General features: G+C 40.0%; 1 long non-coding RNA gene across 4 annotated transcripts in view; it reads right to left on the bottom strand.

The window, feature by feature from the left end:
* Nucleotides 1-25024, bottom strand: part of LOC116992427 — a 271630-nt gene that overhangs the window by 233221 nt on the left and 13385 nt on the right. For 3 of the 4 annotated variants that reach the window (XR_004417044.1, XR_004417041.1, XR_004417043.1), the window contains exons 1-2: nt 20302-20381; nt 17419-17507 (exon numbers count right to left, since the gene is read on the bottom strand). This is a non-coding gene — a long non-coding RNA (uncharacterized LOC116992427). Of the gene's footprint in view, nt 1-17418; nt 17508-20301; nt 20382-25024 lie in introns of those variants that run through there. The other variant, XR_004417042.1, reaches the window with a different exon arrangement.

The raw sequence follows: 25024 nt of genomic DNA on the forward strand, positions 1-25024 counted from the left end.
GTTAAAATGAAGAAAAAGCGAGAGATATTTTTTACTGTGATGAGACAGAAGACAATTACAGGAGTCATTCCAAAACAAGATACAATTTTATCAAATGAGTGTCACATTTTGGGCTCTTGATAGGCCTTTACTTCCTTTCAGATTTTGCCCTTTTACACAGTGAATGAGCTTATGACTGATTCAAATGAGAAAATAAACATCAGGAACCTCACTACTGCACAGTCATTTTGTCCTCCCTACTGAGACCACAACCTCCATCCCTATGTCAGCAGCTTCCTCGGATCCCATTTCAAAATCCTCTTAACACAGTTGTTTCTTCTTTCTCCTCTATGTTTTTTCTGCTCTTCTTTAAACAGTTTTTTGTCTGATCTTGGTTGAACAGGACTATTCTGCTGAAGGTAAGAGAAGTCAAAGCTCACATACATTGACATGATTCAGCCTCAGAGTATATACTGAAAACAAAGAGGGACAGCAATTGCTATTATTGAGAGATAACATGGTTTTAAAAAAGCCCTACAAGGAGCTCAGTATCAGCATAGTACTATTTGGGAAGAGAGGACAAGAAACACCATCTTTCAGGTCATACTTGTGAGAAAGAAGATTCTGTGCTCAGTTCTTCAATAACACATGACTCCAAACAAATTGAATATTGCTTCATTTTCAGCCTCACTTAATATTTTGTCACATTTTGCTGATGTGAGCATTCACTTTAGTCTCTTTGCATTTACTTGTAATTCAGTGTCCAGTGCTGATGTAAGCCTGTCACCTTCTTTTGTCCCTTCAGACTGCACTAAGTTCCTTCTGTTCTTCTCATGCCATACCTTTAAGAGTTTATGATCCATGGGGTGTTACTCCTACAACCTTCTAGGCTACTCTTTTCCTGAGAAATATTTACACAACCTGACTGAACATAGGAACAACCATGGCAGCACTTTCCCCGGGTTCTCTAATTCATTACTGGGGATAATTTTCTAATTTTACTCCCATTAAAAATAGATATTGCGTATAAGCAACTGATTTCAGAAAGGAAAACTTCTAAGAGATTTAGGTTAACTTACAGAGAAAAGTATGTACCTGTAGCACAACAGTAATCAAATGAGGATTTACAGTAATTTAAGTGATGTTTTGTAGCAGAAATTTCATTTGCATTTGTTATAATTCTTAATCAGGTCTCAGAAATACAAACTTAACCCCAGCCTTTTGAATCTTCAGGTTAATGAGCTTCAACCTGAAATAAGAAGAATATGTTGATCAGGAATAGACTTCTCAACAACAGAAAAGCCTGGCCTTGAGAACTATTCATGCAGCCTTAGGAGTTGTTGCATCCTCTATATTTATAACATAACATGAAGTTGCTAAAGCAGTAAGAGAGTAGAAGTGTTTCAATTGTAGTAAAAGGTTGGGCAGACCAAGGTAACCAATACTTGAAACAACACTCTCAAAAAGGGGTTCAAGTACAGCTCAGGTTTATTTTTTATTTAGCAATAATATTAAATGAAGTTTCCTGGAAAGTAAACAAAAGTTTCAAGCCTTGAGAACTCAAGAGGATGCTTGTTTATTACTTGTGCTGTGTGAAGAGAAGCAAGCACTCTTAGACCTGCAGTGCATGGCCATGCTAGATGTTTTGAGGCAGGGCAGGTTTGAGCAGGAAGGAGGGCTGGAGAAAGGGACTGGAGATCTGTTTGTGGGAGACCATAAAATACACACCCTGAACCAAATCTGCCAAACACATTAAAACAGGATTTCCTATTTTCTTATAATGAGGAAATAATTTCTTATTTCTGGTCACAAACAAAGAAAATGCAAAGAAGTAAATCCACATTAGATGACTTCCCTCAAAATCTCTTGAGGAGACATGGAGAGAGAAAGCTGTCATCTGAGGTGGTGAGACCTAAACCAAGAGACACCCTTGGAGGGGGGTGTAGAACCACCCACCAAAGATGCTGAGCTTTTCTTCAGAGATGAAAAATGAAAAGCCACCCACTCCTGCCTTAGGCTGAGGATTACCCTGAGCATCATGATAGTAGAAAGCAGTGATAAAATATGGTGACTTGGAACAGAACAAAAAAGGACAAGTAATGCTTTACTGGGGCCTGAGACTGCAGAGTGATCAGAGTCCTTGCTGGCAAATGGCTTTCCATGGTCAGGCACTTTTCACAGCAAGGTGCAAATAGCCTTCAGACATAAAAATAGAACAGCTTTTGGGATACCTGAATTTTCCTCAGAGAGTCAGGAGATGTAAAATTAATGTCATCAAGCAACAAAAAAAAAAGATGGAACAGCATACGGTCTCGAGAAGGGGTTAAGAAACAGTCCAACCCATCCCCTTGAGGAGCACCCTAGGGCCATCATCCCACCAGCTTCCCAGAGAAGAGGGAATAAGTTGGGCAATTCAGAACAAATCCTCCCACTGGGAGGTAGTCAGCAGACAATGCTCCCTACAGTTACCACACACCCTAACACCAGAAGGGCACAGTTCAGGCCAGGCTCTGGGACATGAGGAACTTCGATGCCATGCTGTAGCTGTAAGCTGAAGTACTTGCCAAAGGATTCATTGCATCTGCAACATCCATTCATCTTAGCTGGTCTTTTGGCTAAAGAACACAGAAAAATAGGTCAAAGGATAATTTGTGAGCTACATAGATATACCTCCAAATGAAGGAGACTGATGTCTTGTACAGTCTGATCACTGCTACGATGTAAAATCTTCTTTTACAGTAAATTCCATCTATTCTGGTAGCAGAGGCTCTGAGGAGTTTTCTGATGACTTTTCTTATTTGCTTGTTTTGGGTAATGGTAAATTGCAATTTCATAGACTGGCAAGAAGTCATTTTGCTATGTATCACTACAAGGATCTGTACAAAAATGAAACTAACCAAAAAAAGCTACTTAAAGACACCTTCTTAAGGTAATGAAGTTGAGAAGCTGCTGCAGTTACCAGTTGACAGATGTGTAACTCTGGAAAAGACTTAATTAATAAAGTCAGATATCTGTACCTTCTGTTCCTTATTACATCTTGTTGTGGACAACACTTCTAGGAATATCTCATTTCCTTTATCATCCAAGCTGAAGGGGGGAAATGAGCTCTGATTTAAGACCCTATTTCCCAACATCTACTTCACAAGCTAGCTACTATACTTAATCAACAAGGAGGCTATAAATATGCACACCTTGTTATTTCAATGTTTCACTTGATGAAACATAAGAGGCCACTAGTGGACAGCTAGAATAAGAATGAAGGATTACTGCAGCAGCTCCTAGATGACCTGATATAATGCAAACCTCATGATAGAGCCAAAACTGGGGGGAGGGCCATATTTCACTCTGCCAGGTTTCAGTGGCATAGACCACATCAGGGCTATTATCCATGATGGAAATTTAAATATGTTGCAATTTATTTGGGAAAGACAGGCTGTTTAGTAAAGAAACAAAAGAAATGATAGATTGAAACAGCAGTCCACTGCTTGTGACTAGGTGGGCTATCTCAGAAAAAAATAGCTGATAGACTTTTATGAAAGATACAACACCACTTTTCCTTGGCCAGGTTTGATGTATTTCAATCTGAAGGGACATTTTACACCTGAAATATTACTGAGAGGCATGTGAAAACAGAAGATGAGACCTGGCTGCACACAGGTGAAAATGCTATGATAAACACCTATGGGTAAGATACATAGAGAATGATATATTGAGGAGAAGGGAGTATATATGTAAGGAGATGTACAGGGAGTAGGTTACAAAAGTGACAATCCATTTTCTACAGGAAATAAGGACAGATTAAGCTTAAGTTAAGGTCCAGATCATCTCTTCAACATGTTATGGCATCGACACTCAGCACCGTTGCTATAGCAAAAGAAAGGGTGAAAACAAAATAAAGAGAGATAAAAAGATCAGTGAAAATGATCCACTTCCTCCCACACATGCCTTTATTACAGAATTTTGCTTCTGAATGAGGTTGCCCTTCTGCACATATTCACATGAATTGAGGAGACAGGGTTTCAAGGGACAGAGCAAAAAATGAGGCTCTGTGAAAACAACTTGCAGAGACTTAAATTTCTGAAATTTCTTCTATAAAAAAACAGGAACTGCTTAGAAAGCCCAACCTCTAACAGGGAAACATGAAGTTCAATGAAGTGTTTTCTCCTAAAAAAATACATTCTTTCCTTGTGAACTCAAAAGAAGAGAGAAAAGATTTCACAGTAGCCAGTTGCACAGGGACAAGATTCAGAATAGGGGCTGGAACACAGATCTCTCCAGACACTCCCAAATGTTCTAGCCACTGAATTTCCGGCAATTCACTTCTGATCCATGCTGGGAAGAAAATACGTTCCAAACTATTACAAAAATTTAGGTTATTTCAAATAACAGGAGCTATCATCTAGTAAACCCTAATCTCCAGTCCCAGAGATACAGTTGAAGGATCAAAGCTATTACAAAATCCACTGTTGGCTATGTAGCTTCACATCATTTATTTGCAACACTTGCATGGACATTCTCTAGAAAATCAGCAGTAACCCCTTTGGAAATTAATTCTTCTCTCTTTGTACCATAAAAGAGCACAACACATTTTAATCCATTTTCAGTGTATGAAAATCTTTTCCTGTTGGGATTTAAAAGAGAAATTAATCCCAAAACAGTGATTCCAGTGCGATTCACAACCCTCCCATAAACTCCTCAGCACTGTTTCAGGACTAATTGACAATGCAGTTACATTGTTGGTGATATAAAAAGAACTCTACTGCAGTATTTCTTCAGTGGCTTAAGACTTAAGTGCAGCAGGTATTTTTTGAAGCAAATAAAACTATCCAGTAAATCCTCTGTAACATTCTGGGGCAGGGAAAAAGAGAGAATATTTTCAAAAGGCTGCTACTCTAGACTTGTTTTCATGACCCACCTGGGAGAAAAAGGCTATAGCTAAACTGAGTAAGACAACTTCACTTAGGTTCCCTGCAATAAAGATGAAATCATCCCTGGGCAACAACACACTGAATTTTAAACTCGGTGCAGGGAAAGGAAATTTTGAGGGGCATATATCTTTTTCCTTTCATGCTGATCAATAAGTCAAGCACTCCATCATCAGAGTTCATGATCATAAATATAAAGTGATTTGAGCCCCAGAATTCACAAGAAGTCACAGGAAATTTTGCTTTTTTACCATTACATTTTTAATAGATTGGCAGCATGGCAGAGCCTTAATGCTGAATTGCAAACATCAGATTTTAAAATTCCTGCCTGTGCAGCACAAAGCTATGATGCAAAGGAGCTGGGCAGGGGCTTTGCAGTGATCTGGTATCTGGGCCAATACCTCGTTCATCTGCAGACTTCTGCGACTATTAAGATTAATAAATATTTAAAAGCTCCACCACCAGCTCCAATGGCAAAGAAGACAGAGATCTGATGATCTGATCTATTTTCCTATTTAGACAGTCTTGAATAATTCCATGGCAGCTGCAGCCAACTGCACTGATATTCCCAGTCACTAAATTAGCAGAAAATGTTCTCTCTGTTGACCAGTACCAGAATATGTATAACACTGCATTTGTACCCCTACAAAGCAAAAGGCTCAAACACTGCATTTAATGGATGGAGTAGTCTTGTCTGCAGGATATCCTTTCATACTTATTTTTTAAAACTTAAACGTGAAGAGTCCTGTAAATGTGTGTTGTAGTGAACCTGTCTTTATCACATTCAATTTAAGAAACCTTTGCATTTGTTGCACTTTTTTTGGTGTTTAAGACAGAAGTAAAGAGTCACTTTATCCAGTCTTGGTGACACCTAATTCAGTTTTGTTTGCATCCTGCTGAGATCATCCCACACCCTTGCAGGCAGGATGCAGTTAACTATTAGAATCTGCTAGAGTGAATCAGCAGGATCTATACAACTTCTTACTGCAGACTTCCATGTTTAGCAAATCAAGGAAGGCAAGAGAAAAATGCCTGATCATATCCCAGATTTAGAAAAAGTCCAAGTTACTAAAAAGATCATTTTTTTTGAGAGAAAAAAAAAATCAAACAAAAATAAACAAGCAGCTAAACCAAAAACAAACAGGGTAATTAGCATAAGCCAGAGATGGCACAAGTATATTGCTTCCTTCCAATAAATCACAGAGACACCAGCAAAGCCCAGTAACAGCAATCATTGCAAAACTGCTACATTATATAGTTGTTTTTTCTCTCAAGTACACAATTACCATTATTAATAATTTTATTAAATGAGTGTGTTACACATAAAAGAATTTATTTTTAGTTAGGAATAAACATCTTTTCTATAATGCCTTTGGAAGATTGGGATTTTTGTTTGTTTGGTTTGTGTGTATGTGTTTTTCCAGTGGAATTTTTATCAGCACTAAGAACTAAGATTTTATAAGAGCTAAAGATGACTCAGAATTTTTATGAAGAGAATTGGGATAAATATTTGCGATAAGACAGAAGGGACAAGTCTATTGCAGAGTCCACAGTTTTATAAAAAATGCTAAAGCCAGAGCTTGTTGAACTCTGGACACTGTATTAGCAGGCAGAAGCTGGGAATACTAATCACAGAAAACTTGCTGTAAATCTGAGAGATAAAAAACAGTGTTAGAGACTTAAAATTTCTGGCAGATAAGCTTTGTGCCAGAAATGTTTTAAAGATGGTAAAAAAATACTGCAAAACTGCCATGAAATAATGGAAGAGAGTATCACTTTCTTCCCTGAGAAATCTGTTCTCATTTGGGTATGAATCACCCCATACTTGAATGTGAGACCCTCTTCTCCCAAGCTGTAAATTACACAAGTACAGTAGCATTCCTATCAGCAGCAATAGCAGCCAACAAGTCCTGCATGGAATTGCTTCCTATCCTGTTCACACAGGAAAAAAGTGCCAGCATGCTGAATGTACATATGCTCTTAAGCAGTTAAAAGGAGAACCTGTTGCACATACATGAGCTTTCCCCCATTATTTACTTTTAGAAGACTATCCTCACCACCTTATTGGTAAACCAGAGCAGAATGGAAAGGAACTAATGGGAAATTTTTAGTGCATCTGGATGGTTTGAAAATAGAAAGGTGATGCCTATTACACTTACAGTGAAAACCATGGAAATTAAATCACTTCGGTAAACTAAATTATTACAATCTTCTGCACAGAGTCACTACATTGAAAACAAATGAGAAAAGTTTAGATTTTTAATCAACAGAGAAAAATAAATTACATAACTGTATTACCTTTAAATTAATTCTGTTGTTGGACAGTTGAGATATTTGCTAGTACAAGATGCCTGAAAAATTAATTTGCTCTTTGGTTTTTTTAAGCATGTGAATTTATCACTAATCATGAAGAGTGCATGACTCTTTTGCATCATTTCAAGGCAATGGGCAGGAAAATAGGAACTGTAGGCTTTGCCCCTAGAAACTATGGGGAAAAAAACCAAATAATGTTAGGATGAGAACTGTTGGAGAATTTCATACTTAAAGCTGGAGTCCTAAAGTCTTTACTTTGAAAATCCATTATTTTTTTTAAAGAACCAATAAGTTTTTTCACCAGCCCTCACTGCTAGAAGCTTGCACTTAAGTCTGTAATTCCCAAGCTTCAGTTTCCAGTTTTCCATTCTACTTGTCATGTCTTAACCCCAGCCAGCAGCCACTGGCTCATCCCCCTCCACCAGCAGGTTTGGGCAGACAGCTGGAAGGCTGAAAGTGAGAAAACCTGTGGGTTGAGACAAAGACAGTTAAATAGGGGAAGCAAAAGCCATGCACACAAGCAAAGCAAAACCAGGAATTCATTCACTGCTTCCCATGGTTGGGCAGGGCCTCACTGCATACGGGAAAGACAAACGTCATCACTCTAAACATTAACCCTTCTTCTACTTCCCCTTACACTGAGGATGACACATGGTCTGGAATATTCCTTTGGTCAGTTTGGATCACCTGTCCCAGCTGTGTCTCCTCCCAACCTCCAATGCACTCCCAGTCCCCTCACCAGCGTGGCTGTAGGAAAAGCAGAAAAGGCCTTGGCTCTGTGTAAGCCCTGCTCAGCAACAACAAAAACATCTCTGTATTATCAACCCTGTGTTCAGCACTAATGCAATACACAGCCCCATACCATCTACTGTGAAGAAAATTAACTCTACCCCAGCCAAAAGCAGCTCACTCCTAAATTCATCAGACTTCTGCTGTGAGACAGCTTCTTGCTACACAGGCACTATGTCTACTTTCAAATATCCTCTGCAGTGAACTGGATTTCTTTTTCCTCTCTCTTGCAAGAAAGACTACGATGAAGTGTCAGAAACTAGCCTTGTATTTGCCTGCTGAACTCTCCCTAGCTAGCCAATATACCTGGATGTAAATATGTGGACAGCACAATTGCACTGAGCATCCTGGCACTGCTTTCTTTAATCCCAAAACATGGCTATAATTTCACTCAACATGCAGCCCACTGACATTTACTAGGACCTCACTTGTCATTTCTGGCACCACCCTGTAACAGGAGCTCAGTTCAGGCTCACAGCCACTGCACTCCTGGGGCCCTGGTCCCTTGCCCCACCTCTGCCCAGACAGCCCAGCAAGCAAGTGCTGCTCACTGCTGGCTGCCCCTCTCTGGCTGTGCTTCACATGTCGTTCTGGAAAGCCCATCTTCTCCCTTGATAACCCTGATACTTCTAAATGACTCTTCTGCCTTTACTTTACCTTTCATTAACCTCTTGTTCTCTGAAACTTCATCAGCAATTATTTTGTTCAACACTGATAAAAGTTTTCTTAAAACCAAATTTTTAGAGAAGAGTGTGGGTTTTTTCACCCTACCTTCTTGATCTCCCACTCTTTCTAAGTACAAGCATAGCCATTTCAGAGTACCTGAACTTGCTCATTGAAACATCTTAATTATTACCTTTTAATTCATTTAATATATGCTATAGTGATTTCACTTGGCAGTAATTATTTTTCTAATCAGAATGTTTCTCTGCCAAAAGTCAGTTGTTTTACTGGAGTCTGTGACAACAGTGTTGCCTTTATCTCACAGATTTGTAATTTAATTAAAACTGATACTAAAGAAATAAATGAACTGTTTATTACAAAACCATGTTGAATAACACTCATTAGAATTAAGGGATTACAGCTTACATTGATTATTATCATTCTTTTCATGATTTGTTGAGAACTGATAAAAGGCTGGCCAATTTAAAGCCACCTAACACAGCCTGTTAATTTATAAACATACAGACAGAACATTAGTTTTTATTGTGTCCCCCATATCTTCTGTAACACTCCCAGAGAAGCTGAACTGAAGTGGTTTGGAGAACTCAGCCAGCTCTTTCAGCACTCCTGGCTGCATTGCAAGATTGCAGTGTTCAGTGGGAGCAGCAGCTGCTCACCAACAATGCTGCTCACATACACCACCACATTCCCAGGCACTTGCTCCTCCCTCTGGGTACTGACATTTGAATTCGTGCATTTGCTGACATAGGTGAAGGAATGAAACAACAGTGCAACACTTCTGTTCTTATGAGAGAAACAAAAGGCAACGTATTTCCATTTTTTTTCCAGTGGAACCCACCTCTCAAAATATAAATCAGTGTGCACTGTCTTTCTTTTCTCGAAAATACTTGGAGGCTAGCAAGTTGCTCTGAAAAGAGAAAACTAAGAACAAACAAACAAAACCAACAAAAATGCAATGAAGCAGCCCAAATCCAAGAAGGCAAACACAAGAGACAGCAAGTAGCAGAGGAGGAGAGAGGTTGGTAACAAAGAGCAGCTGGGCAGTCCCCCGGGAAAGCCTGTGATTGAATCCCAGCTACTGACCTCCCAGCCAGGGCTGAGCACACAGCAAGGCAGGGCATCCTCTGGGAAACAGAAACCTTTGCTGTGCTGCCAGCCTGAAACCTTTCTGATTGCTCTGTTAGTCCTTTCCAGCAGCTCTATGCAGCTCCATATTTCACCCTCACAGAGGAATGTAATACTTGTCTAAAAACTTTCCAAGGATGACAACAAGCACATACTTACTCCTAAGAGCACAAAAATAACACTGAAGAGTAAATGCATTAAATGTCCCTTCTCTGATTGTGGGATTATGGGACCCAGCCAAGAACTGGAGTTCCCATCAGCACTGATGAATGACACATTTTTTGCAGTATGAGCAGGACATTAGGTGAGTAGACACCACATAAGATACAATATTCACTGGCAAAGGTCAAAGAAACCAAAAGACTAGTAAGAAATAAGCAAATAATTGAATCAATAGAAACTTAGGCTCTCAGTGTGCTGTTACAGCACACCAATTTAAGCAGCTGGACAGATAACTATCTCTCCAGATTGAGAGAGAATAATAACTAACACTTGAGAATGCTAGCACAACTTTTAGAAGGTTTCAAAATATTCCAGACAAAAAAAATATGTGGATAATGGTCCAAGTCTAATCTAAAACTGAATTACAGTACACAGGCATTACATCCCTGTCACCTAAAAGTGTATCTTTTCTAAAATTCATGTCAAAATAATACCTGCAGAGACAGAGAGCTAACCATAGCTTTCAGTGTACAAACAGAAACACACAGTCTATTTTGCCAGAAGCATGTGGCCAAGTCTAAGGTGGTCCAGAGTAGAAACCAGCAGCATATGCAGGTATCACATGCTTTCATCTCACTGCTGCCTTGAAAAGGATAGGACTAAATGGCTTAAATATCCATATGATCAGACCTTCCTTCAGATTAAAGCAGAGTAATACATTCGCCAGACATCAAGGTAGTGAGAAAATAACTATCCATGTCCAAAATATTTTAATTTGTGGACTCTCAGTCAGGTGACTTATTACTGATCACCCCACTTCTTCCAAGGTCAAGGAGCACAAACATGTTCCTCATGTCCCATGGATTCTGAGTCACCTCCACAGTCATATGGTAAATATGACTGGAAAATGTTTTTAGCTGAGGTGTCAGTCCAAGTTCCTACCAAATAATGACCCAGAGTGCTGTGGCAACAGGAGAGAAAGAGAACTCCCTCTTGAGTCCAGAGAAGGACCACCAAGATGATTGGAGGGATTGGGCACCTTTCCTATGAGGAAGGGCTGAGAGAACTGGGATTGGTCAACCTGGAGAAGAGAAGGTTTTTGTGTGACCTAATTGCAGCCTTCAAGTACCTGAAGGAAGCCTACAAGAAAGATGGAGAGGCACTTTTCACAAGGGCATGTAGTGACAGGACCAGGGGGAATGGCTTCAAACAGAAAGACAGTAGGTTTCAAAGAAATTTTTTACTGTGAGGGTGGTGAGGCACTGGCACAGGTTGTCCACAGAAGCTGTGGATGCCTCATCCCTGAGGTGTTCAAGGCCAGGCTGGATGGAGCTCTGAGCAACCTGGGATAGAAAAAGTTCTCCCTGTCCATGGCATCGAGGCTGGAGTCAGATAATACCCTTACAACCCAAACCATTCTATGATTCTGTGATTCTCTTCATGTCCTCACACTCAAATTCACAAGAAGTCAGTCATGCACACAACAGGACCTTTACCACTGTCAGTGTGTGGCTTCACCTACATGCCACCTACCATCAAAACAGAACAGCGAGGCTGAAGCTGTGAACAAGAACACCGGGGGATGAGTCTATTGAGAGAGAGCTGAAGACAAAAAATGTCTCCCTGCATTGCTAAGAACCTAATTCTGCCATCTGATCTGTGCTCCTCTCAGTGTTCTCCAAAAACAAACAGGCTTCACTTGATTTTGAAATCACCTAAATGGTCTTTGTATCTCAAAACAAGAGTTATTGTCTCTGCTGGAAATAGAAAAAGGCTAACACACCACTTTTTACCCATTTCAAGCCTCCAAAGGAATTTTGCATGGCAACCTGCATGAGCACTCAGGGGAATCCTGTGCTTGTCTCATCAGCCATGAAATCCCAAGCTGAACAAAGCAAGGTCAAAGATGTTCTGTACAGATACTGATGTCACCTGTTCACAAAAATCATTCTTGACACTTTTTTTCTGTTGTTCTGCCTTACAAGGATGCTGTATTTCAACTGTTACAAGGCAAAAAGAACAGCCTGAAGGCCAGAACAAAACTACAATGGAATAGCAACCTGACACACTGGAGATAGATGCTATTAGATATCTATTTATATAAAATTATACTAAAATTATATCTATATAATTTATCTATATATAAAATTATACTAAAATTAGCCCTTCTCCTCCTGGTCAGCTGGCATTGAGGAGACCAGCATTTCCAGGAATGATGTCCTGTTTTACATCACATGTAACCTCTGCACCCAAAACCAAGGCAGGGGTGGTTCAAGAGCTTCTGAGTATGTTTTGGATTAGTCCCATGCCAAAATCAACAGCAGCACTGCAAGAAGGTGACAGAGAAGGCAGAACTGTAAATCTGCACTCAGGACCAGGAGGGATAGGTGAGGTTCTAGTTATTCTACCTTGTGGGTGAAGGCATCTGCAAATGAAAGAGATGTAGAACACCTTTTGAAGTTCAGTAAAGATACCATTATAAGAGAGGAGTAACAGAAAATTAGTCTTAGCTCGCATTCCCTAATATCATCCTTAGAGTTTTCATGCTAGACAGAGATGCTTCCTTCTTTTTCTCCCCAACACCTTAACACTGGACCAAATGAACTTGCACATGTGTACAGACTAGTGTCCATATGATAAAATCCAGATTTGAACCTGCAATTATCATCATTAGTGCTTGTTCTGAGTAGTGTGGATGTTTTTCTCATAAAGTGCTCCCTTTGCATCTTCCGAGCAATCAAGTGCTATACAAGCAGCTTTGAAAAACTACAGTAGTTTACACTTTATTCTTCCAATAAATACTCCTGTCAATATTGATTAATACTGAATAGTTAACACTACACCATTTTAAAAACTATTGTGGAAATTACACAGCATAGAGAAAAAAAGCATAGAGAAAAAAAAACTTCTCACTGTTTCTGATTGCAGATGTCATTGGTTCCTGTTGCCTCATTGGAGGACTTCAAAAACAACTTGAAGTTGCATGTATATTTTCTTACTCTACAAAACATTGAGTGAATTATCCGCTGTATTAAACTACAGATATTGTCTCCAGAGTATTCAGATGGGGTTTTCCTGTTGTACAGACATTATTGTGTTAAAACCTTTGTGAATTAATTTCATGGTAAAACATAAAAACAGGAGGAAAAGGTGTGATCTGTTTAGCTGTAAGGCAATTGGCTGCAGATAGACAGTTTGTAGCAGACCATACTTGTCGTTTTAATCCATAGGTCACATCTCAAGTCCAGTATTTTTCTCCCTTCTGAAAAACCTCGCAGATTATCAAGTGTACAGTGCATATCCAAGGGCTCTAAAGAAGGGCATCCAGTAAAATATTGCTGGGTCAGAGAGGGAACCAGGAGGGCAGCATAAGTAAGCAAAATCCAGTCTTCCTCCTAAAGCCATTTGCAGTTCAGAGCAGCATCTTTGCTGTGATTTTCTTCCAGTTCCATCTACACCAGAATGAAAAGGAATTATTCCTTGTGTGGCAAAACCATACAAGAGGAAGTACTCTTGTATCCATTCATACTCCATTTTCATATTTCCATGTTTACTCAGATAATTCATTGTGTTTTGTAAGCCAACCACTGGATGAATTTTTATTGCATTTAAGCTGCATGATAAATGTAGCACCTAATATACCTAATTATTACAGCCTGTGCTCATTACCACAGGAAGCTGTATTCCAAGTTGTTTAGGGTAGACAACTCACCCAGTCCCAGGTCCTTCCTCATTAAGCCACAATTAGTATGATAAATGGGCATGGTTATTTGGTTACAGGCAATAATATCACTGCTTGCTCATCAAAAAATGGGGAGAAATAATTAAATATCACAAGAAATGGCTTAATAATTAATAATGGTACCTCAGTCCCCTGGAAATAAAGCAGAACTCCATCCAGGTGTTCATTACAGGCTGCAGTTCAAAGCCAACACAGCCTTAACCTCAAAATAGCTATCTGCATTAATGTAGTAGGCAGAAGGATGAAATCGTGTTTGTCCTTGACAGGAGTGCTGCAAGGTGCTTGAGACAGAGTGTGTACAGTCAAGCTGAAGCTGGAGTTGCTAATCACTTTGGCTAAAGCAGCTGCAGCCTGAGGAGCCTATGAGTGCATCCTTGGTGGCTCCCTAATTTGTAAACAGCATCTAGGCCAGGATTTCCCTGTCCACAAAGTGACCTAAAGAGCACTTGAGGATCCAATTTTTTAATATACATTGAATTAAGGAAGACTATTCTGAGGCACGTGGTCAGTATCAGGTTAAATGAAAAAGGATTCACTTTTCTGGCACTTAGTTACAAATACAGCATTATATAATCTCATTTAATTGCACTCTTCACCTCTTTAACATCCTCAGCCTTCTGCCTCAACCTATCTCTCCTCAGGAAACACCTCCTGCCGACTGAAACTGTCTTCCGATAATTAAGCTCAGTATCCTCTTTTCTCCCAGGAGTACCCAAGACCATGTCCATGTCATAGAAATCAAATGCAGCAGAGCTCAGCAGCACCTCAAGAGGGTCACCTAATTTGCCTTTCGTCCCAAAGGCAGGATCAACTTCTTCTAAATTGTTCTTGACAGAAGTTCATTTAATCTGCTCTTGAATCCTCCAGCGGCTCCACAGCCTCCCTCAGCAATCCAGGCTGTGATCAGCCTCCTTTACCATTAGAAAACCCCAAATGCTCAAGATACATTTCCTTTACTGTAATTTAGCCCATCACTTCTTGTATCAGTCTGTCAAAGTTACAACTGCATCAAGTCAGAGAATTTTACTTGACTTAATTTACTGCCAACCAACACAAATATACAATCACTGGTTCACAGTGAGGGGACAAAAAAACAAACAGAAATCACTGTGCAAAAACCTACTTAAATTCCTGCCCTTCCCCTCCCTGCTCTCAAGTACTCTTACTTTTGCCTTTTTTAAATTCAGTGCACCAAAATTCCTTCAGTGAGGCCTGGCTGAATGGGAGGCTGAAGTAGTGCAACTCTTTCTAACCCTTGGTGGTTAAGGTTTCCTTATGGTTTCCCTTCCCCATTGTGAGTCGCCCACGAACCCCAGTCCCTCAACACTGTCCCATTATGGGACAACAGTCTCCCTGTCCTGTTGTGTTCTTTCCTCGAGCATGTTCAAGCCTGCAGGTTTGTTGACTTCTCCAGGCAAACTGGTGCCCACAGCTTTGCATGTGAGTGATGGGCAGTTCAGGGAGGAGGGGTTGGCAGCAGAGCAGTGCTGGGCAGCGTCCTCCAGCCTGAGGACCCTCATCTCTAGGCTCTTGAGACAGCTGGTGGTCAACACCTGCAGGTAGGTCCCTGGGTTTGGTTTTGTCTTTCGTTCCCTCTGTTCCCAGTGCTGCTCCTCAAACAAGTACAGCATGGTGCTGGTCTCAGGTGCACAGGCAGGATGTGACTTCTGCACAGGTATCCCTGGGGGTGGCTCCATCCAGCTCACCTCCATCACTGCTCCATCACTGCTCTTCTTATCAGCCCCATTACTTCTCAAGTCAGGCTTTTTTATTGCACATTTCAGTTTCATTGCTTCACTGCTGAACGGAACTTACATATGCAGTTAAGTACTTTCCTTTGCTTAATCAAAGCCTGTGTACTTGTATGCAAACATACTAATTGCAGGCAAAATTGCTCTTATGTAAGCCACTACCTGATGTTTTTCATGGAGTTGGAAATGCACAACGAAGACCTTTGTGCCCATTAAACATTTTAGGAAAAGCTTTTAACTTTAGGTGAGGAAATGTGTCATGAGGAATTTGAGTGCATTATCATCAATATCATCAGAAGAGAAGAATAATTTATTCCTGACAGTTGTCTTTTACAGCATGTCATTAGAATGATCCCTTTATAGCATCTATTCATATACGTGACATCTTAAGTCATACCAATCCATCTTCCTCAGCAGATAAAAGACTACCATCTTTCTAATATCTCATTTTTTTCATTTGAAAGCCTGAGTCAAAAATCATTTCACAAGCATTAACAAGTCCAGCCTACCAATTTCCTGGGATCCTCAAGCGCTTTCTAGAGCCATCCCTTCTTCCTTCCTTTCTCCCCCATCCTGATCTTGTAAAAGAAAAGTACAAGAATGCCAGACGCTTCCCCAATGAAGGACTAAGTGAAACAGACCATTTTAACCAACCCAGATTACTGATAAACATATGATTTTGTCATCATGAAGCCTGTCTGACCAGATAAAATATACACCACAACTGTTCAGTTTTGAAAGCCACCCCCCACAAAAATAATCTCTGAGTTGGACAAGACTAACAGCACATATGAGGACAGCTGTCTCTCTGAGATGGTTGGAACAGGCAGTAAACCAGTTGGGATTTGGTAACCAGCCTAGCAAAGGCTGGTGCTATGTAAAATTCTCATAATAGTTAACATCTGACCTCGAGTTCTCCTCAGTCCTATCTTAGATCCCAACAGTTCATTTGCTCGTATCTCTCACTAGAAAGACAAATATGCACATCCCACATCATGTTTTCCTCACTTAAAGCAATCAAGGAAACTGAGGTAACTTCCACACATATTTACATCTTCATAACATGGAACAACCATCCTGCAGCTGATCAGTCTGTTCTAAGCTCAACCCTTTTATATTTTTGGGGTAAATCTCAGTCAACAAATATACTTCCTCTCCTCTGCAAGTAAATATTTTTCCATACTTGGGTTCTTGATTTCACACCTACCTTCTTCAAGGACTGTAACAGTGCAACTTTTCATTCCATACACTGCACTTAGATGGGTAAGGTCCAATCTAACATCCACTCACAATAATGGTGTGATATTAAATCAGATTCTCAGGATGTATTCCCTTCATACACAGACTATTTCACAGAGTAACTGTATTCAGTCTATGGAAAGGTTTCATGTACTGACTCACAAAGTGCTTCTTCACATATCCTGAGGCTTAGTTGCCCAGTCTCATATTAATTGTTTACATTGCTGGCACTCGATGGTGGTATGCTGTCACTGAGGAAACATGTTATTATGATAGGGCTTTTAGCACTAAGATTACTTATCAATGGAAGACAAAAAAAAAGCAAGAGTACCATTCAAGATCTTGTAATATAATTAGCACAGCATAATAGATAAGAGTTTTAATGCAGAAATCACCTCCTCGATTGTAGAGGGAAACATTAACAGTTTTCTCTTCTGCTGCAATATTAAAGAACTGAAGTTTATTCCTCATGCAGCTGAAGGTATCTCTTATAGTGAAGTCAGTACCATCCAGAAAAGAGACAAAAAAGAAAAACCTGAACTCTTGTGTAAAGGCAAACCATCAGATTGGTAGCTTGTTCGATGATGGATAATGAAATGCACACTTATTTCTCACTACCTCCTGCTCCAATAGCAAAATGGCAGTGCAAGCCACAATCCCCTCAGTCAGAACATAGAAACAATAAAAGAAAAATATATGCAGAACTCACCTCACTGTGTCTAGTACATGGCGTTGAATCCGAACTTTCAGTCATCCCAAAAGCAATCCTCTCCCTGAATTCACAGCAAACTCTTCTCCCTGAATTTTGTGCATACAGAAGTCAGATTTGCTAGTAGCCACCATGTATATTTCTGAAGTCCATGGTCTAGTGAATTCAATTTTAAGTATTTAATATTAGGTAGAATTCTTTGGAGTTATATGGAATGGAAGATACTTTCTCCTAATTTTTAATCCTTGTACATAATAATGTTCCATGCTTGGAAATGTCCATTTTCATGCTGGATACATCTAAGGGAGTGAGGCTGATAAATAGAACAGGATTCTGGATAACTGCAAGTTACCCAACACGTATTAATTATGGATTTCTATCAAAATACACATTAAAGATTGACAGCTCATCACAGAGATATTTTCTCTGTTTTGATCTGTTTGATCAAATCTTTGTCCAGGTAACGCACAGAGTACAGTTTGCTGCTAAAGTTGAAAAGGTAAAAATGCAATCCTTTGACTACTCAAAGACTCTGGGTATTTATATATTTTTAAAAGAAGATACTTCCTGTTACCCTCTCTATTTTAGCCAAAACCCACTTTGAGTAGATACATTTTCCAGTCTGCAGGCTCTCTAGGTTTAATGGGATGCTTTAATCAGGGCTCAGCTAGTAATTGAAACACAGGATTTGGCTGTGGGCGTGGCAGGAATCTGCTCCTGCTCACTCAGTGACCTCTTCAGAGGGACTCAGCTCACTGCCCCATGGGCTTCTACCCTGCAGAGGCCTGAATCACTCCTGTTCTACCAATCCACCCTGCTGCCTTTATGCTGGACACACCAACCAGTATTTCAATATTTTCCTTCATAACCTGAAAACTAAACATTGCTATACACGCTCAAGCAAATTCTCCATCTTCCTTTCTAAAACCCAACAAGCAATGATGCTGACATTCCCACTTACACACACACCCACACATTTCCAAATTTCAGTTCGAAGTGAAATAAAAACAATTTTTTTTTTCAGTGCTGCAGAACCACAGAATCACAGAATTGCTGAGGTAGGAAGTGACCTCTTGGGGTTATCTTGTCCAATCTTCTCTGCTCAAGTAGGGCTACCCAGGGCTGGCTGCCAAGGAACTTTTCCAGATGACTTTAGATTATTTCCAAGGATACAGGGATGGAGACTCAACAACCTTCCTGAGCAACCTGTGCCAGTGCTTGGTCACCCTTGTGGTGAAACACTTCACGTGCTGTCTGAAGCAGGGTACTTTTACTGGGAACTTTTATTGGTAACAAGGTTCCCTGACCATGTATTGGTGAGCAGAACACTGCCATTTGTGGATGAAGATTAAGAACTACGGCTCACTACAGCACTGCTACTCTTGCCCCTTGTGACTTGAAGAATAAAGCTCCCTGTACTCATCAATATCCTCACACTGTGAAGAAATTATCTCCATAGATCTTTATAAATCTGTGAAGACAATTGAGCAAACCACAGGAAAGGCTAAAGTCTGTAGCAGAAAAGCAGAACTGGCTTATGCAGCAGCTTCATGTGTATTTTAGTACTATTTCTTTTAGGCATAGCTGCCAACAGATTAAGTCTGAACTTGAAAGGTCATTTAACAAAAGCAGGAAATAAATGCTATCTTCTAATGTACATATTTTTACATAGAAAAAAAATATTTTTCAAGATCAGGCTGCTTTTTCTAGCTTCTTGCCTGTAGTAGAGGAGCATAGCTATATTCACTTCAGTAAGACTCACCAGATGGTAATAGCATAAAATAACCTGTGTTATTAAGTTGCATAGTTTTCAAATCATATATATATGTATACATACATACATATGTTTTAATTCTAATACATGCTAAGAAGATAAAAGACCATTAATTAAAACAACAAAAAAAACCCCTTCCCCAAAAAACCAAACAATCAAACCAAACAAATAAACAAAAAACCCAAAACAATACACAAAACCAACCTACAAACATTGAAATAGCAATAGCTACTCCTGGAGTTTAGCATGTACCACAACAACTATTCTGGTCAGCCCAGTTATTTACATTTTGATTGTTTAAGGCCTTTGACTTTTTCCAGCCTACGTTGATTATCTTTCAGGGAGAGGGACAGCACAGGCTTCCATTTTATGTACCATTTCACAAAACCCTTACATTAATCAGTGAAAAACATGCCACAAAAGGAGATGCTGCAATGTTGTGCTACATTGCAAAGAAAATCTTACTTTCTACACCAAAGTTGCTGTATGTCATGCAAATGCACATGCTAAGATGTATGTACATTTATCTCTCTGGTGAAAAACTATTTACCTCTAATGAGACAAGGTTACACTTAAAAGCTGAGTCATATTTCTCAGCCAAAACAACACTAGGGTACATCTTCAACAGTTTTCATGCTCTCATGTTGTTATTATTAAGTGACTGCCTATGGCCTTATCATATACACCAAGAAAACAAGATGTTTTGCCAGCACATTTCTAATTTGATGGATCATGATTTTTATCTCCCAGTAAGGATTTGATCTTTGCATGTCCTTTTTTATGGCTACTATTTAAGGCAGTGAGCCATGGCAATATCTCCCATGAACCATTTCTAGAATGCAAAAAATAGTTTAAAAATGCAAGAGAGGGTACCAGTCATTTTTGCAGTAACTGGGGAGTGTGGCTGAGGGGTATATGACCCATGACACCCATGATGAGTGACCCATGACAGCCACTTACAACACACTTCACTGGTGCTTCACTGTCAGTTTTCTCTGGCAGTCATGGTACTTCAGTGCCAGGCTTGAAATTTAGCTGTTTATGCCAGTGTGTCATCTTCATATACTGTTGTAAATATACAAATAAGTGTAAAAGACAGCCACCTTTACCTTCTGATCCCTCCTATTCTCCAGTCCTTCTTCACACATCTTATGGAGGAAAGAAATGAACACACAGAGCTCTTGTGACCAGAATTTACAGGTTTCTTGGGAGGGTGAAGTGGGCCACATTACCCTCCAAACATTCTGTGGACAAGTAGGTAGCAACATTTTACACAGTGCTTGCATACCTAAAGCAGCAAGCAACTTCTGTAAGTACATACACACCTAATCCCTTGCCATTCCCCACAAGAACTTGTCAGGCCCTGCTGACTTCTTGCAAAAACTCAGGTCAGGAAAGAGCCAGCAGCATTTCTGTGTTGGTCTCAGCAATTAAGTATTTAAGTGGAATCAAATCACTTAAGAGAGAAACAAAGCCAGAAGTCTTGCAAAGGCAGCAGCTCCTGTTCCCTGTGTGTCAGTGCCATCCAAATTCACAAGTAGAAGACTATTATTCTACCATCCCAGAATATTACTCACATCAAAGAATAGTGCATGATGACAGCATTAGAACAGATTAATTCAGTGAGATCAAAGCTTAGTAGTCTGTTTCTAACATTGGATGCTTCATGATGAATGGGCCGTGATGACTGAGCAGGCAAAGCATTTAAGAAGCCACACAAGTGCAGAATTATCCTTCCCTCCTCTGCCACAGGGGACTCCATGATTTTTTTGAGGTGGGCCTATGGATTTATCTTTTTTTTTGTAATGTTTTTTAAGCTACTTAGATTTTTGATTTACAGAGCATCCTGACAAAGACTTGCAAATTCAGTTTTGAAAAGTCACTGACAGATCACCCACTAATTGAAGCCAGCAAGCAAAAACCAAGGAATGCCTGAACAAGCCACAAGTAGTTTTTTCTTTGGTCTTTACAAAGTTTTTCAAAAAGGACATGGTATCTGATTTTCTTCCTCTACTTTTCAGACTTGAAAATCGCATTAACAATGAGTTTCCCTCAGAGGATGCAAATTTTGATATTTGTCAGCCTCACTCACAGAGATTTGGAGGGAAGTACTGCCATAATTGTATCCTGTCTGGATGTACTACGATGCTTTCTAGTCCTACTATAGCAGGAAGCAGCAAGAGGGAGCTGATCCATGAGGAAGAGGAAGCTGTGAGACAAACATGGTGACAAAGCTGGCAAAGGCAATGGTATCAGCAGCAAGAGCCATCTCACCACACTGTGTAAGATCCCAGTGCAAGCAAGGCCATAATCACAGAATCATATACTTTGAGTTGGTATAGTTCTTTTAAAAATTATCAAGTCCAACCCACCTGCAAACTGATCATGAATATTTCCATGGATGGAGAACCTCTGGGCAATCTGTTCCAGTGTTTTGTCACTCATTACAAAAACCTTCTTCCTTTTATCTAATGTAAATCAACCATCCTTCATTTCAAAATCATTACCCCTTGTCCTATCAGCACCTGGCCATGTAAAACATTCCTCTCCCTCTTTTTTTATAAGTTCCCTTTAGGAACTGGAAGGCTGCTATGAGGTTCCCCCGTAAACTCCAGGCTGAGCAACTCTAAATAAGTAATAAGGCATCAGGCCTGAGGTAAAGAAATCAGTTCACGAGTCAGGGCCAGGATCCAGGGTGTGAACAGGCACAAGCAACAGGCGGCAACATCTGCTGCAGAGTGTCCCAAGCAGGAACCAATCTCATTCCAAGCAGCTGTGGGAAGCCTCTGCCATGGGAAGCCTTCTTCCAGCTCTTGGTCAAAAAATGCCCCAAGGAGAAAAATATCAAATATCTTTTCAAATATCTCTTTCTGACCAGAGATCTGGCCTTGAGTGCCAAGGGCTAAACTGCTGGGAAGGGTGTGGAAACACGTTCCAGGCTCTGCCACTGCTATTCCAGAGGCAAGAGGGGCTTTGCCTGCTGTCTGCATTGCTCCATACATTGCAGTTGCTTCTGTGGAAAATGCTTTACAGGCTGGATGACTGACATGACTTCTTTGCTTAAGTCTCTCCTCTCTGACATGCCCTTTTATTTACTCTTTAAAAAAGCTGTTGAGTGAATTTCAATTTAGATTATTTGAAATAACAAGATTTAAAAAGCAGGTCAGGTAGAGGAAATCACTGTTGGAAGGCCATAGCTGAACCACCAATTTCATCTGCAATATGGATTTATATCCCATCCTCTCAAAACTCCTATTAAAAAAAAAAAGCTTCAACCCACAAGAATTGACATCAGGTCAACAGTATAACGTCTTCTTAAGCAGCACATTGATGGTACAAGTGCGTTTTCAGTGTCATTTTAACCAATGAAAAATTCCTCTGTTCAAGTGTTGCTATGATTCAAAACCTAACTGAAAGTTACACAAATACCTCAACACTTTTCATCACTTAGAAAAGTACTTTGTAAGTTAAAGGCAGATAAAATTCAAGAAAAAATATGTGCACCAAGGCTACCTTAAGGAACTGGTACAGGCAATAATGACCTAAAAATGACTACTCACAGGATTAAATACTGTATACAGGAGTCAGCAATTTTAACCTCATTAACTACAGAGTAACCTCAGTTCACTAACTCAATTACTTAAATAATTTGCACAATCACTATTCCTTAATTGCTAGCACAACTTTAATAGCAAAGGTGTAAAACTGTGGAGACATCATTAAAAAATAAAGTTGCTAGAGAATATTTTCTAGGTTCTCCTCCAGCGCTTTAAATTAATTCTGCCTGAAAATGGAGCTTGGAAGAACACTGACTGTTAAAGCTATGGTCCTTCCAAATGCATCTGTTGCTTTGGAAGAATTGGAGATGCAGTCTGTGAAAATGGAGAGAGATTTAACAGACTCTGAATCTGATAAAGGGAGGTCAGCTTCATGATGTTTTTTTTGTTGGCAGTCTTGCATATAAATTTAAGAGGGATGGGAATGGGCTCCAGATCAGTTTTTCACTTTGATTGATGTGGGTGGTATGGTGGTCATGTTTGGTCATTTAAGAAAGCAGTAGAAAAGTTCATAGACAAGTAAGTGAACTGTCTTGAACTTGGCACCCACTGAAAGAATCAGAGGTGGGAGAAAATATTATCCTGGAAAGAAGGAGACAAGACAGCAGTAGAGACACCTGCAAGTTGTCAGGGCTAGGATCACTGTTGAGCTACCATCTCTACCATCCATTATGCATGGAAAAACAAAGGGATAGAGGAAAAGGTTCCAGGACATCTCTTGGAAAACTAGCAGGGAATGGAATAGGAGAGAGAAGAAAAAAGGATTTCTCTGAGGAGTGCACTGAAGAAGAAAAATCACACAGTGAAGAAGAGAGGCAGTACCACAGTCACAGCTGAAAGCAGCAGCGGAATCAAGCAGATCCTTTCTTTCCTCATAGTGCTGAGAGAAACTGCCCTGTCATGTAATTGGAAGTCAGATGCCAATTTTGAGCTTAGGTGCATAAGGAGGCCTAGGGAATGTTTTTAACAGAACAGTCTGTGACACAGGACTTGCTTCAGTTTTAGCGCAAAAACAAAGTTTGCATTAATTCATAACAATAGTTCATTACAATACTTTCATATGTTGTTTTTCCCCCTGCTTTCTACAGCTGCATGGTAGTAATAAAACCATCCCCATTAGATCTATTCATTCCACAACAATAATACATACAGTACAACAACAGAATATGAACGAGCCACAAAATAATGAACTTGTAAAATCTACGAAGGAAAGAAGTCCATTTTTTTAACCTGCTGAGAAATAGACTACAGAAGCATTTAACCAATCATCTGTATACTCTGCCCTTTTCTCAGCATATCTGGAAGCACAGGCTCTCTTCCCTGACACCTCAGGAGGGAAGCTGCCAAGCATGGCTCTGCCTCCACTGCTTCAGCTACACCCACTCCTGTACTCTGTGGCACATCAGGGAGCAGCAGTCTCCTTTTTCTTCCTGCAAATGTGAGTGAATGTCCACCAGTCCTAGAACTGAGAATCGAGACACATTACTGCCAGTGACTAACCCAGCCTTCATCACTGTGAAATCTGGAGGGAACACAATCAATTCCTCCATAAGGCATAACTACTTTCTTGATTGCCACATTTGTGGGGTCCCTTCTTAACACAATGCACTTTAAAAACTGTCATTGTTGTTTCGCACCAGATATGTAGACACGTGTGCAATTTTTTTGAACTACCTTCCTTTCTAGAGATGAAAGCTATCTGCCTCTGCTGTCTTTCTCTCTTGGGATTTAGAACCTTAGTGATGTTCCCATACAGGAACTCTGTTTATCTGCCTGTAAGTGCCAATCTGGATTGATTTTCTTTCCTCAGCAAATTCCAGTCACTCCCTCCAGAACAATTTCCAAATCTTCCTGTGATCTCTCTCTGGCCCTTGGCTGCATTCCAGGACCTTCTGGAATCTGACATCACACTAAGGTCACTTTCTTAAGTGTAGGTTTGTGACTAAGTTGTGACAAAAGGGGAAATCATTTTACTTTCTGCTTTCCCCCTTTACTTAACAACATGTTCTCTCTCTATATATATATATTTCTGTCTCTATACCAGCTCCTGAAATGTTTTCATGCTCTTTCACATTTAGCACTATTATAAAATAGCAACAGCTCTGTTCAGTGCTTTAGCAGCATTTCTATTACTCCCAGTGCCCGATCCAGCTATTCTAAAGTTAGTTTGTGGATCTCAGCATTGTGCCTCTGCCTGCCTTTAGACCATAGGTTTCCCAGTGCCTGTGTTTGTACAGTCCTGACCAAAGGTCCTCCCTCACCCACCACAACTGTT

Source organism: Catharus ustulatus, chromosome 2 (assembly GCF_009819885.2).
Source record: "Catharus ustulatus isolate bCatUst1 chromosome 2, bCatUst1.pri.v2, whole genome shotgun sequence".
Classification (NCBI taxonomy): domain Eukaryota; kingdom Metazoa; phylum Chordata; class Aves; order Passeriformes; family Turdidae; genus Catharus; species Catharus ustulatus.